At 40.9% G+C, this 15,779-nt stretch overlaps 1 long non-coding RNA gene and 1 pseudogene across 1 annotated transcript; one reads left to right on the top strand and one right to left on the bottom strand.

Annotated features, from left to right (window-relative positions):
- The first annotated feature begins 243 nt into the window (after nt 1–243).
- Nucleotides 244–15,779, top strand: part of LOC126611854 (DEAD-box ATP-dependent RNA helicase 20-like) — a 55,174-nt pseudogene continuing 39,638 nt past the window's right edge.
- On the bottom strand, nt 1,966–3,657 carry LOC126609564 (uncharacterized). Its single transcript, XR_007618199.1, has 2 exons — nt 2,990–3,657; nt 1,966–2,529 (listed from the first exon to the last, which is right to left on the bottom strand). It is a non-coding gene; the product is annotated as an uncharacterized LOC126609564 (long non-coding RNA).

The following is a 15,779-nucleotide window of genomic DNA, read 5'->3' as shown; positions in this document are numbered from 1 at the left end:
ATGTAGAAGAGCAAAAAGAACCTTTGTATGCCACGTATAGCACGCCGTGATGTAAAAAAGGTCTTTTGCACACACAAGGCGAGTGTAGAAAGGCTAGTGGAACATAAATTAAAATATCTTCTTTTGCAAGATTTTAGGAGTTTGGTACATAGTAGATTTAATTTGTAAATTAATTAAAAGTGTATAATAGCAGTTTGATCAAATCTCTAAAAGCCTTACATGTATCAAAATGCTCCTTAAAAATTCGACCGTGATCGTGATTGGTACCAAAATTCAAAACTCAGTACCCCTTTTGTTTAAAATAAAAAATAAAAAAATAAAAAAAATAAATAAAAAACTCAGTAACCCTAGATTAACTATCTTGAATATGGCGAAGCGCTCCAATGACCCCAATTCAGTAACCCTAGCACATCATTATGGTGTTGATGCCGCTCAAGGCTCCTCAAACATGGCCGGTGAGGGCAAGGAGTATAGGAGCCAGTGGAAGAAAATTACTGCTCAAGGCGGCACGCCTGAAACGCAGGACCACCACAAGAGGGAAATTACTACTGATGGAACCTCTTATGCGCCCAACGAGGTCGAGGAGTATAGGCTACGGAGGGGAATCCGTGTTGTAGGCTGGGATGATGTTCCGAACCCCATCAGGACTTTCGATCAGTTTCCAGGTAGCTATTATTATTTTTTCTTGTATTAAACAATGTAACTTGTTATATAATATAATAAACATACATTTCCATTTGAATGTATAAACATATATGTATTGAATTGTTCAGTTCTCTTTATCATCACATAACATTTTATACAAGAATTTTCAAAAGCTGGATTTGTTCGACCTACACCAATTCAAGCTCAAGTATGGCCAATGGATTTGGAGGACCGTGACCTCATTGGTATTGCTCAACCAGGATCCGGGAAGATGCTAGTGTATCTGATCCCTGCAATTCTCCATGTAAACTCCCAACCAAAACGATGTGAGCATTATATATGTTAGTTATCCTTAAGATAATCAAATCCTAGTTCTTTGAATCATATATTTGGTTATATATGCATCAGGAATAAAGTTTTACATTTTATAATTTTTCTTCAGCTGGTGGTGGAGATGGCCCAATAGTATTGATTTTAGCTCCAACAACTCAACGTCCTGAACAAATCCAACATATGGGTGCTAAATTTGCTGCAGCTTACAACATTAAAGTCTTATGCTTGTACCTGCTTAAGCATGAAAATTCTGGTTAGACTTGTGGTAGGTGGTGGTGGCGGTGAACTACATTTTACTATCTATCACTATTGTTTTGCTACTTTTTTTTTTTTTTTTTCTGTTACAGGCATTGGTTATGGTAACATACAATTTTGTGTAGGTGATGATTTTAAGGGGATTTCTTGTTTGAGTATAGAGTTATTCTACTTATTGATTGCAATTAATATGTTGGCTCAGGAGGTGGGATTTTAATCGACACACTTAGTAGCTTGCTTGTTTTGTTAAAGAGCAAAAGTACGAACTTGAAAAGCGTCACATACCTTGTGTTGGATGGTGCTGATTGGTTGCTATCAGACACGCATGAGCCTCAAATTCGAAATATATTATCTCAGGTTTAACATATTACCCTTACTTGGTTCTTCATCAGGTTTGACATGTTACCCTTAATGGAAAAGATAATTGGATTCCTTTTAAAGGGTCAGATGAACTCTTTAGCATTTTTAAATTCCCTTACACACACAGTGTGTACGTGTGTACATATGTGTGCGCGTGTACATATTTGTGCGCGTGTGTTTATATATCAAAGTTTAAGTTCAGTTGAATTGTCATTGCCATCTATGGGTTTGTTGAATGCAGATCCGCTTAGACTGTCAAAAATCATTATGGGGTGCTAGCTGGCCAGAAGAGGTTGATAAACGGGCAAAACTATTCCTTCATATTAACTACATTGCAATGATGAAGAATTGGTACAGAGGAAGATAAAGAAATGGTAGAGAGAAACAAACAAGATTATATTGATTGATTAGAGAAAATGTATACAAATGAACTTAAGGAAATGATAGCTATACAATCCTTTTTATAGCCATGTATCTCAATTACAATATCTAATTATACTAACAAACTCCACTACTATAATAGTGCCATGTGGCATTTCTGTTATTATACTAAACATTTCTGTTATTACTCCCCCTTCAAACTGAACTTGGTGTAGCCAAGTGAAGTTTGAACTAGCTAGAGTTCTGAAACTGATATGAAACTGCAAGACCAAGATGTCTTCAATGCTGCAAGAACCTAAACAAATGAATACCACTGGGTGCCAATAACCGCCTCTCCCCTCGAAAATTGCGCCACAAGAAATCTCTTATTCTCTTTCAAAGTTACCCAAACCTCTGCTTCTGATCATAATCTCCCACTTGCCCTTCAAAGAAGCCGCAAGAAACTCCATTCTCTCCAATCCCTTATATAATCTTAACTCTTCACCAGAAATTTCTAAGAGCTCAATTGATCAACCCATGAGGCTTGCTGAAATTTATGTTGCAGCTGAAAATGCTCTGCACAATACACATAGACTGGCACCAAATCAACTAAGGAGAATGACAGTCCAAGAAACCAAATCAACCAAGGAGAATGACACTCCTGAGATCTTCCTAAATCTTCCCAAAGACTAACACCAAAATTAACCAAGAAAAATGACACTCCAAGAAACTAAATCAACCAAGGAGATTGACACTCCTGAGACCCAGAAACAACAAGAAATTTCATCACAAATCTTCAAAAATTACAAAAAAAAAAAAAAAAAAAAAAAAAAAAAAAAAAAACAACAAAAACAACTTCCTTCTGCAATCACCAATCCCTCCCACATCACAGATACAGAATCGCAGAAATTCGCAACAGCAAGCGAAGCAGGTGCAGTCACAGCACCAAGCTAAATATCATAAACACTGATCTTGAGCACTGATCAAATTCGCAGACAAGTAATAATCAACAACCCAGAGAAGAATTCGGTTTTACCTTCATGAAAATGCTTGGATCTTTTCACAGCAGATTCAAGAAAACCCGGAAAGAAAGAACATGGGTATTTTCTGTCATTTGAAGCAATAAACAGAGAAAGAAACAATCCCCCTATTTCTGAACAACTCTGAAATGTGACGGATATTGGTAGTTTGTTACTCTGAATTGATGAGGAAGAAGATGAAAGGCGGTGAGGCTGACCCGTACCCAGATCCATTGGAAAATGTGACATCACAGGCGGAAGATGTGACATCGAAGTCATGCAATTCTAGATCATCAGCCCTTACATCGCATTATTCTCTAGAAGATTTTACAAGGTTGAAGAAGCAGTGCAAAGAAGATGATGCAAGCACTGAACCTGTGGTGTCGCATACAAGTAGGCTTGTAGGCATTGCCACTGCTCCGCCATGTGGGACTTCGTCTTTGGTTGCACCTGGAAGAGGTATCAAGAGAAAGAACTAATCCCCCCTATTTCTGAACAATTCTCTCCCATTGTCCCCAAATTTCTCTCAAATCCTTAATTTCTTTCGAATTTCATATCCCCAATTTTTGAAACCATGCAGGTCTTCAAAACCCAAAACCAAAACCACCGCTCATCCTCCATACTTTCAGATGATAATGGAAGCACTTATGGCTCTGAACGAGAAGAAGGGGTCGAGTCCGTACACCATATCACTACTACAATATTAGCTTTAGGTGGTGGATGATAGTTGCGGATATTAGAAAATTTTGTCGGATAAATTGTATCTGACACATTATTTAATTACTGGCGGATATTAGAAAAATCCTGTCGGTTATATCCGATATAAATTCCTGGCGGATATTTACTGGCGGATATCAAGAAAATACTGGTAGATATTTACTGGCGGTATTTTTGAATCTTTTTTTTTTAATATTTTTTACATATTCTGGCGGTTTTTAAGTTAATGGTAGTGGTTATAACCGACATAAATTGACTATTTTATTATTTTACTTTATGGCAGTTATTATTTTAGTATTCTGGCGGTTATAACCGACATAAATGAAAATTTTATTATTTTAAAATGTTATATTGATTAAAAATAAATATATAAACACATATTTTAAATTTTTTTTTCACTCATGACCCTAAAGTCTAATGAACCCAATTCCCACAAGCCATAAATTTTCTGAGAGAATAATAACAACGGACTACAATCTAAAGCTCTATCATTTTTGTAATAAGGATTATGCTCCCTCACAGGCAAACAACAAGATACAAAGAAATTTAAACAATTTTTTCCAATGCGTCACAATGCACATTGTTTGGCACATAAACACACATGAACATCTGGTGTACTCTATCATGTCTGATTTTATTATTTTAAAATATTATATTGATTAAAAATAAATAAACACATGTTTTAAATATTATATTTTTTGTGATTTTTTACACATGCTATCTGATAGTATATAAGAAGATATTTGACGGTTGGATTGTTGAAACTAGTTTCGTAGAATGTATATCCTACCAAATTGATAGATTTAACAAACACTTAAGAGTTAATGTTATACTTCCATTAAGTATAAAATAAGATTTATCCACTAGTGTAAATATTTTAAATTGAAGATCGAATTCATTCATTGCATTCTTATAGGATCGAAGAGTGTAGCAGCAAAAAATCATCAAAATCGAAGCTAAAATAACCGTTAAATTGTGATTTTCGTTTATAACCGTCGAAAACTTTTGTTTTGTTACCTAATCTCTGAACGTTTGTTTTTGTGATTTTTTACGTATGTGATCTCAAAGTGTGTACAAACAAATTTGATGGTTAGATCATTGAAAAAAGTTTCGTAGAATATGTATCACATCAAAACGGTAGATTAAATAAACACTTAAGAGTTAATGTTATACTTCCATTAAGTATAAAATAAGATTTTGTGGTATCCACTAGTGTAAATATTTTAAATTGAAGATCAAATTCATTCATTGCATTCTTATAGGGTCGAGGAGTGTAGCAGTAAAAAATCATTAAAATCGGAGCTAAAATAACCATTAAATTGTGATTTTTTGTTTATAACCGTCGAAAACTTTTGTTCTGTTACGTAATCTGTGAATGTTTGTTTTTTACGATTTTTTACGTATGCAATCTTGAAGTATGTACAAATAAGTTTGACGGTTCGATCGTTGAAAAACACTTCGTAGAATGCGTATCGCATCAAAACGGTAGATTAAACAAATACTTAGAGTTAATCTTATACTTCCGTTAAGTATAAAATAAGATTTATCCACTAGTGTAAATATTTTAAATTGAAGATCGAATTCGTTCAATGCATTCTTATAGGGTCGAGGAGTGTAGCTGTAAAAAATCATCAAAATCGGAGCTAAAGTAACCGTTAAATTGTGATTTTTCGTTTATAACCGTTGAAAACTTTTGTTTTGTTACCTAATCTCTTAATGTTTGTTTTTTGTGATTTTTTACGTATGCGATCTCAGAGTGTGTACAAACAAATTTGACGGTTGGATCGTTGAAAAACACTCCGTAGAATGCGTATCGCATGAAAACGGTAAATTAAACAAACACTTAGAGTTAATGTTATACTTCCATTAAGTATAACTGTAAATATTTTAAATTGAATATCAAATTTATTCATTAGACAATATTTATTTATGTTTTTCAAGTATTGATTAGACAATATTTAGTTTGTGTGATGACATTTTCATTGTACAATTCTTTTTTTGTTTCTTTATCACATATTTTACATGCATTATTCTCTATTAAACCAAAAGTGTAAAAATTATCTATTAAACCAAACAATTATTTATTCAATTTTTAAAAACATATTCTATTTAAATACATATTATTTATTTATTTATTAAACCAAACAATTATTATTTTATTTTTTAAAATCGTAACAAAATTCTGGGGGGAATTTAAAATTTTAAGGGAAAATTTAAAATTTTCAAAGGGAATTTTGCCGCCATTTTGTTTCTGTTGGTTATAACCGACAGTAATGAATTTTTTCTGTCGGTTTTTATTTAAAAAAAAAATGTTTCTGTCGATTTTGGCGTGAATTAAACCTAAAACCTCTCACTTACAAGTGAAGAGGAATATCACTAGACCGTAATACTAAGTGGCACATCCGAACTCAATTCGCCCCATTGCCATCCCTACTCATTAATTAATTTTCATTTTAAGAATGCATGATTATTAACAACTATGATCATTTTCTTCAACTTAGTTAGAATTCCGTCAAAATGAGTCATGTTGAAATGACCATTGCTACAATTGGGTTAAATTTGAGGAATCATTTCTCCAATTGGTTAAAGTTGAAAGTGTAGACATCGAAATTTCGGTAAATAAATGTTGACCGATAAATCAAAGTTTCAGCGCTCATGTATTACATAAATTTTACACGTAGCATGTGTCTAAACAAAAAATCGAGAATCATCGGAAAAGTCATCAAACATGACACGTGTCAACACCTGGCAGAAACGACTTATTTCATCTGGAATATTATATTCAAAATTAGGCCTTGGAAAATTCTATAAATAGAAGCCAATTTCATTCATTTGGGGGAGGAATTCATATTAGGCAAAAAACGTTGAAGCTCTGAAACTCTAAAACTCCGAAGCTCTCAAGCATCCAGGTTCCCGAAGAATCAAGAAAGCGTTCTTCGTTCTTCGTTCATCGTTCTTCCAGGATCAAGCCCCGACGGCCCTTGGATTAACAATCACCAATTCAAGATCAAGCCCCGATGACCCTTGAAGAAAGTGTTCTTCGTTCTTCGTTCATCATTCTTCCAAGATCAAGCCCCGACGGCCCTTGGATCAACAATCACCAACTCAAGATCAAGCCCCGACGGCTCTTGAGGAAAGTGTTCTTCGTTCTTCGTTCATCGTTCTTCCAAGATCAAGCCCCGACGGCCCTTGGATCAACAACATCAACAAATCCACACATCCAACCGTTCTTCAAGATCAAGCCCAAAAGCCCTTGAAGATCCGTTCATCACCGTTATTCAAGATCAAGCCTTAACGGCTCTTGAAGAAACACTCATCCTCAAGATCAAGCCCCAACGGCTCATTGAAGATCCGCTCAAATCCACCTTCAAAGATCAAGCCCACGGCCCCTTGAAGAAACGTCCAACAGTTCATCCAAGATCAAGCCTCGACGGCCCTTGGATCAACGAAACATCCACAAATCAATACCTTACGGAGATCGAATCAGAGGATCAAAATAGAGAGAGATTGTAACCCAAAATCATCAACTACAAATATTATTTTGTGCACGTTGTTCTTGTCTCTTTCGTTTCAGGAAATTTTCGTGTTCACAAATTTGGCACGCCCAGTGGGACAATCTTTACCTCTCATCTCTTTCCCCGTTCAAAAAAATTTAAACACACTTCCAAAAGTAATGGCATCAAGGAAGGCTCAAACTGTTCCCGTAACCGGCGCAAAGAACAAGAGCGTCCTCGTCACAAGTGGTGTCACTTTGGGCATCACGACTCGAAGCAAGACAAGAGCTACTTTTGCCACCTCCTTCACCTCTGCATCCACTCTGCCAAGGGAACAAGAGCACCCAAGGTACGAGCCTATAATCACCTTAGCCCCACTAAGGGCACCAGGGGAGGAGAGCCCAAGGAAGTACTCCGAATCCATGCTTTCTGATGCCGAATCAAGCGGCAGTTCAACCATGCAAGTTATGACCACTGGAGCAACTTCAATCGATGAGCAGCTGGCTCAGATGAATGAAGCAATCGCAAGGCTAACCTGAACTGTGGAAGAAAAAGACTTGCAAATTGCAGCACTTGTCAACCGACTAGAGGCGCAGGATGGCGAGAAACCCAACCCGAAGATTGATCCTCTAAAGAAGGAAGACGATGAAGAAGATGAGCCTATAGTGGAGAAAGCTGAAGAAAAGCTGAAGCTCGACCCAACAACAACGCTCATGGGATCTCTCTCCATCAAGCAGTTGCAGGAGATGATCGCCAGCACCGTCAAGGCGCAGTACGAAGGGAGCTCACATGCCTCCATGTTGTACTCGAAGCCTTACTCCAGGAAGATCGACGCCTTAAAGATGCCGAAGGGCTATTAACCGCTGAAGTTTATGCAATTTGACGGAAAGGGAAACCCGAAGCAACATGTCGCACATTTCGTCAAAACCTGCAACAATGCAGGGACAGAGGGAGATTACCTAACCAAGCAGTTTGTGCGCTCGTTAAAAGGAAACGCCTTTGAGTGGTACACGGACCTGGAGCCCGAATCCATCAACAGCTGGGAACAGTTGGAAAGGGAATTCCTTAACCGCTTCTACAGTACCCACCGCACTGTGAGCATGCTAGAGCTGACGAGCACGAAGCAATAGAGGGAGGAAACAGTCATGGACTACATAAACCGATGGCGTAATCTAAGCCTCGATTGTAAGGACAAGCTTTCCGAGATTTCTTCAATTGAGATGTGCATCCAGGGCATGCAATGGGGTTTACAATACATGGAACTGAGCATCGCCCACCATGGAAAGAAGGAGCCAATCATCGATTTCAAAAGGGATAAGGTGTTTACTTCAAGAGCAGACAATCATGGAAAAAAGCCCGCCAATAAAGGTTTTACCACCAATACAACCCCTATCAAGACCTCGTCCGCACCCGTCAAAATCTCCTTCAATAACAAAGCAAAGGAGATAAAAAGAAGTGAGCCTTCCCACACCCAAGATAGGTACAAAAACACTTTGAGGGAACTGGAGCAGAAGGTATACCCTTTTCTGGACTCCGACATGGATGCAATGCTGGACGACTTGCTGGAGAAGAAGGTGATTGAGTTGCCTGAATGCAAACGCCCTGAATAGATGAATCGTACCAACGATCCCAAGTACTGCAAGTACCATCGTATCGTGGGTCATCATGTGGGCAAATATTTCATCCTAAAAGAACTCATCATGAAGTTGGCACAACAAGGGCGGATTGAGCTCGACCTAGAAGACACAGCCGCAACGCATACCACTACAATCGTGTTCGGATCCTTTGATCCCGTGCCTCTTCAAGAAATACCCGACCATTCCTATCAATGCACAAGCTACACGGCACCTTCTGCACAACCATCATTGGGGGCAAACGACCAGGATGCACCTATCGATGATGAAGAAGGGTGGACATTGGTGACCTATAAGAAGACGAGGAAGCCAAGACCACAAGCTATAAAGCTAAAGGGGGAGCAAGCGAGAAAGCATCGCCGTCGCAACAATAGGAAGCCTAAAAGAAGTATAAGAGCTGCTAAGTCAACATATGCTGGGGAACCTATGGAGCAAGAGCCACGTATTCCCGTCTCCTTGCACGAATACTTCCCGGATGACTTCTTCCAACAGTGCACTATCACTGCATGTCACATGGTCGAAGTAGAAATGGAAGAACCCTCAAAAGGAAAAGCTATCACCACTGAGGGGGAAAAGACTCATACAACTGAAGAAGGTCTGCCAACACACTTTAGCATCGAGGGAGCGCTCCGGTTGCCAAAAAAGATGCGAAAAGCACTGGCAGCGGTCTTGGCAAGTTCCGACGACCATGAAGTGCAAGAAAGTAAGAACGAAAGCTTGAAGCTTCGACCACATGAATGTGCCACATGCTGTGCCGCCAAGGACGCAATCCACTTCACCCACGAAGACTTGCTGCTTGGATCCAAGCCTCACAACCGACCTCTCTTCATCTCTGGTTACGTAAGGGAGCACAAAGTCAACCGCATGCTTGTGGATGGCGGATCAGCCATAAATATCATGCCAAAGTCAACAATGACCACAATCGGCATCAAGGTGGATGAACTATCCCTAAGCCGTCTACTAATCCAAGGTTTTAACCAAGGAGGAAAAAGAGCGATGGGCATGATCTGAGTAGAGATGACCATTGGTGAACTCAAGTCAAGCACAATATTCCACGTGATTGATGCAAGAACTTCTTATAGTTTGCTCTTAGGAAGGCCTTGGATCCATGCGAATGGAGTAGTACCGTCCACCCTTCACCAATGCTTAAAATTTTACCGAGAAGGAGTAAAGGTGATCTATGGCGACACCAAGCCATTCACCGAAGCCGAATCACATTTCGCAGACGCCAAGTTCTACATGGATGAAGACATGGTGCCCGAAACTCTTCCAAAAGAGATCAAATCCATGGGCAAAGCAACACCTAAAAAACAGGAGTGGCAAGCCGTGCCCAAGAAGCAAGAAGAAGAAGCTATGCCATCTTCAAGCAAAAACGACGATGAGCTTGCTAAACCTGCAACAACCAGAGGGAATAGGACGCCCTCAAATGGACCAAACATACCCGTTTTCCTATACATCCCAACGTCGAGAAGAAAGAATGGTCAATCCCCGTTTGAAACTGCAATGCACAGCGGCACATGGATAATGTAAAGTTGCTCAAAACAAATGCAGTTTTGCCTCTGACACAGCTAAGCGACATTAAGGTTGCAAGGCCATCACAAGGCTTCATAAAAGGCCTGCCAAAGGGGGTAGAACCAAGCTTTCTCCCAACCAAGAGGACCGAAGAAGGTTTTGATCCAAACGCCTACAAACTCATGTCGAAAGCTGGGTACAACTTCACCTCATCTGCAAATTTGGGAAAGAATGATTTGAACACCATCAAAGACAACGAACGTGATCTTACTAAAACTCAGAAGAAGTTGGAGGAGCATGGTTACGGGGTCAACAACAACAAAGTTGGACTTGGCTTCACACCAAATGCACCGGTGAAGATTTCCAGCAAGGCAAAAAATGCTAGCGCTCAACACATCAACGTGAGCATTATACAAGATAAAAGGAGCCTCGAACTGCCCCTCAGACGTCAGTATTCGATAGAATGAATCGTTCAAGGACCAGAGTTTCGGCACCTAAACTCATTGGCGGTCAAAACAGAACTTTCGTCTTCAAAAGGCTTAACACGTCAGTATCTCAAAGCTCTGTTTTCAAAAGGTTATCGAAACCTAAGAAGCAAAGCAATACGACTAGCTTTCCTCCACGACAGTCAGTTATGGAAAGACTTGGAGAAGCCAAAGAGCCTTCCAAAAGGAGAAAGACAACACCTGAAGTAGAAAAGATCGATCGTCTGGCAGAAAAGGATGACGTTCGAAGTTCCATTCCTTCAAGAATGAAGCGCCAAGCAATTTTGGAGGTTAACACAGTTGGATCACTGAAAGTGAAAAGGCGCACCATCATCCACACTGGACAATCTTCATGCCAACAAGCTCGAGAGGTCAACACCGAAGAAGAGGCCCAAGACGTCTTCCACATCACAATCCAAGAAGGTGAAGAAGATGAAATCCTCGAGGAAGATGTCATTGCAGCACCGTCACAACTCGAAGATGGGGGGCAAGCCACAGTTGACGATCTCAAAGAACTCAACTTAGGCACAAGTGAGGAACCAAAGCCTATCTTTGTAAGTGCATTACTAAGTGCAGACGAGATAGAGAAGTATTACTAGCTGCTATTAGAGTACAAGGACATCTTTGCTTGGACCTACAAGGAAATGCCCGGCCTCGACCCTATCATTGCTATGCATCATCTTGCAGTCAAGCCTGGAACGCGACCAATAAAGTAAACTCAAAGACGCTATCGATCTGAGCTCATCCCACAAATCGAGGCTGAGATTGACAAGTTGATCGAAGCAGGCTTCATTCGAGAGGTGCAATACCCTAAGTGGATCTCTAACATCGTCATAGTTCTTATGAAATCTGGACAAATACGTGTTTGCGTAGACTTCCGAGACCTCAATGATGCTTGCCCAAAGGAGGACTTCCCCTTGCCAATCATTGAAATCATGGTGGACGCGACCACTGACCATGAGGCATTATCATTCATGGACGGCTCCTCTGGATACAATCAAATTCGTATGGCTCTTGAAGATGAGGAACTAACAGCCTTCCGCACTCCAAAAGGTATCTACTGCTACAAGGTGATGCCCTTTGGCCTGAAGAATGCTGAAGCTACATATCAACGCGCAATGCAGAAGATCTTCAATGACATGCTACATAAGAATGTAGAATGCTATGTAGACGATGTGGTGGTTAAGACAAAGAAAAGACCAGATCACTTGAAGGATTTGCGAGTAGTGTTCGAAAGGTTACGAAAATACAACCTCAAGATGAACCCGTTAAAATGTGCATTTGGCGTCACATCTGGAAAGTTCCTCGGCTTCATTGTCAAGCATCGTGCATTGAAGTGGACCAATCAAAGATCAAGGCCATTCAAACCATGCTCGAGCCAAGAAACCTGCACGAGTTGAAAAGTCTACAAGGACGGCTAGCCTTCATCAGACGCTTCATCTCCAACCTTGCAGGGCATTGTCAACCGTTCAGTCGACTCATGAAGAAAAATGTTCCATTCGTATGGGACAAAGCATGCAACAATGCTTTTGAAAGCATAAAGAAGTATTTATCAAGTCCACCTGTCCTGGGGGCACCTGTACCAGGGAAACCGCTCATATTGTACATCGCTGCTCAGGAAAGTTCAGTTGGAGCACTCTTGGCACAAGAAAACGAATCCCAGAAAGAAGAAGCGCTCTATTACTTCAGTCGAACGCTCACCGGCGCTGAGTTGAACTACTCCCCAATAGAAAAAATGTGCCTTGCCTTGATGTTTGCCATCCAAAAGCTCAGACATTACATGCATGCTTACACCATCCACTTGGTTGCTAAAGTTGACTCGGTCAAATATGTCATGTCCAAGCCAGTTTTGACAGGACGACTAGCTAAATGGGCATTGCTTCTCAATCAATACGACATCATCTACGTCCCAGCTAAAGTCGTCAAGGGACAAACGCTAGCAGACTTCCTTGCCGACCATCCAATCCCAACCGATTGGAAAATCTTAGACGACTTGCCTGACGAAGAGGTGTTCTACATCGACATATTCCCGACATGGACGATGTTCTTCGACGGATCTGCACGAGCAGACGGAGCGGGGGCAGGAGTAGTATTCATGTCGCCACAAAGGCAAATACTACCTTATTCATTCCAACTAAGCGAATTATGCTCCAACAACGTCGCTGAGTACCAAACACTGATCATCGGGCTCCAAATGGCAATCAACATGGAAATCATAGCCCTTGAGATATATGGCGACTCCAAGCTCATAATCAATCAACTCTTGACTGAATATGAGGTTAGGAAAGATGATCTCGTCCCATACTTCCGGCTGGCAACGTAATTGCTACAAAGATTTGAGGCCGTAACACTAGAACACGTGCCAAGAAAAGAGAATCAAATGGCAGACGCTCTCACCAACCTAGCCTCGAGCATAACGTTAGGAGAAGGCGAAGCCACAAACGTGCCAGTCTGCCAAAGATGGGTAATCCCGCATGTCACTGAAATGGTACTAAGTGATACAAATGTTATTTCCATACTTCCGGTCAACGTTGAAGAATGGAGACAGCCGCTGATCAACTACTTGGAGCATGGAATACTCCCAGATGATCCAAAACACTGCTCTGAAGTACGTCGACGAGCGCATCGCTTCCTCTATTACAAAGGGACACTCTACCGGTGATCTTTTGAAGGAGTACTTCTGAGATGCTTAGGCGAGGAAGAAGCCAATCAAGCCATGGAAGAAGCACACTCAGGAATATGTGGAGCGCATCAGTCCGGACCAAAACTTCATTTCCAGCTCAAAAGAATGGGTTACTACTGGCCAAGCATGGTAAAAGACTGTCTAGAACACGCCAAAATGTGCCAAGCCTGCCAATTTCACGCCAACTTCATACATCAACCGCCTGAACCATGACACCCTACAGCTACTTCATGGCCATTCGATGCATAAGGATTAGACGTAGTAAGACCAATTGTGCCAAAGTCATCTGCAGGAGAAGCTTACATCCTGGCTGCAACAGATTACTTCTCCAAGTGGGCTAAAGCCATACCCCTGAAGGAAGTCAAGAAGGAAACTGTCGTCCGTTTCATCAAGGAACATATCATCCACCGATATGGTGTGCCTCGCTACATTGTCACTGACAACGGAAAACAGTTCTCCAACCGAGTCGTGGACGAGCTCTGCGAGAAATACAAGTTCAAGTAGCACAAATCCTCCATGTATCATGCTCTGGCCAACGGTCTTGCAGAAGCATTTAACAAGACATTGTGCAACCTCCTGAAGAAGGTAATTGGCAGAACAAAGAAAGACTGGCATGAAAGAATAGGCGAAGCACTTTGGGCATACAGGACGACATATAGAACGCCTACCCAAGCTACACCTTATTCTCTCGTATATGGCGTGGAAGCTGTTCTACCGCTCGAAAGTCAAATCCCCTCGTTAAGGATGGTTATACAAGAAGGCTTGATTGACGAAGAAAATGCAAAGTTATGCCTTCAAGAGCTGGAAGCGCTGGATGAGAAAAGACTCGAAGCCCAGCAACACTTGGAGTGTTATCAAGCACGACTCTCCAAGGCCTTCAACAAGAAAGTTTTCCCTCGTTCTTTTCAAATGGGATATCTCGTCCTTTCATTACGTAGGCCTATCATCACAACTCACAAGACAAAGAGCAAGTTCATGTCAAAATGGGATGGACCATACGTAATCCAAGAAGTCTACACCAATGGCGCCTACTTAATCATGGCGGAAGACGGCTTGAAGATCGGCCCTATCAATGGCAGATTCTTGAAGCGCTACTACCCCTGAAAGGCGACAACTCATGCTCTTTGTTCGCACGAGCCTAAACTGCATGAACCAAAGCTCCTGGCCCGCAAGAGCAAAACTGTGTACAGTAAAATCATCATCAAAATCACTGTTAAATTCATCACTCATTTGAACTACGTTATGACTTGATCCCTCCTCAACAGAGGGTACGTAGGCAACTTGAAGCATGAAAACTTCAAGTACAGTCACACCATCTAAAAATATATATATATATATAACACTTTGAAGATTGAAAAGCAAATTCAAGAACATAAGTGCTTTATTTCTTTAGAAGAATGAGTCGGCTCCAAAGCCTTATTATTAAAAAAAAAAAACATAAGGTACTACTTGAAAACTATGTCCTTAAAACTACGAAGGCGCTCTTCAAGCGAGCCTTCCAAAGTCTTCAAAGTCTCTACCTCGGTGGGAGACAAGATGGGCAACTCCATAGCCATGCCTTTTTCTCGTTCTAGGCGTGAAATCTCCTCTTGGTACTGAGAAAGTGCAGTTCCCTGCTCCGCAAGAACACTTTCAAGTTGCAATGCTTCGATTACCAACTGCTCCCGCTCTCGCACCAATGCATCTAAACGCCCCTGGACAGAAGTTAAAGAAGTCTCCGTGACTTGATAATTTCCTGAAATAGCTTGCTGAAAAGACCGGACTTGAGCCAGTGACGAGTTTATCGTTGCTAGCTGATGAGCTCTAACATCTGGACTCAACTTCTCTAAGGAAATAGCACGCAAGGAAGAATACTCAGTCGAGGCAGACATAAGTTCGGCAATCTTGATCTTCAAGGATGAGGAATCAACATTAAGGTTGTCAATCACAGAAATAAACTTCAACAAATCCTCATTGAGCAACGTAAGGTCTTCCAGTGGACACTTAGAAATCCTCGCTTCAATATGACCCTTGATCTCCATTGCCGCACCAAGACTGATGCGATGGATGAGTCGCTTAGTACCGCTAAGGTTCGGCCCTCTCAAAGAGATCTCAGAGCTAGCTGGCAAAGGTGTTGGACGCATGACAGGTTCTTGCATACCTCCACCTACACATGGCAAACTCGGGAAGTTCGGCGGATTTGGAACAAGCTCTACACCAGGCGGATCCCCGATCTCCCTGTCTGTAGGTAGGCTGCCTACAAATAGCATCTCCATATAGGAATAAACATCTGCAGTTGCCAA

The sequence above is a fragment of the Malus sylvestris genome, chromosome 17, assembly GCF_916048215.2.
Source record: "Malus sylvestris chromosome 17, drMalSylv7.2, whole genome shotgun sequence".
NCBI lineage: Eukaryota > Viridiplantae > Streptophyta > Magnoliopsida > Rosales > Rosaceae > Malus > Malus sylvestris.
Note: the sequence above shows the minus strand (reverse complement) of the source record. Positions and strands in the feature narration are given on the sequence as shown.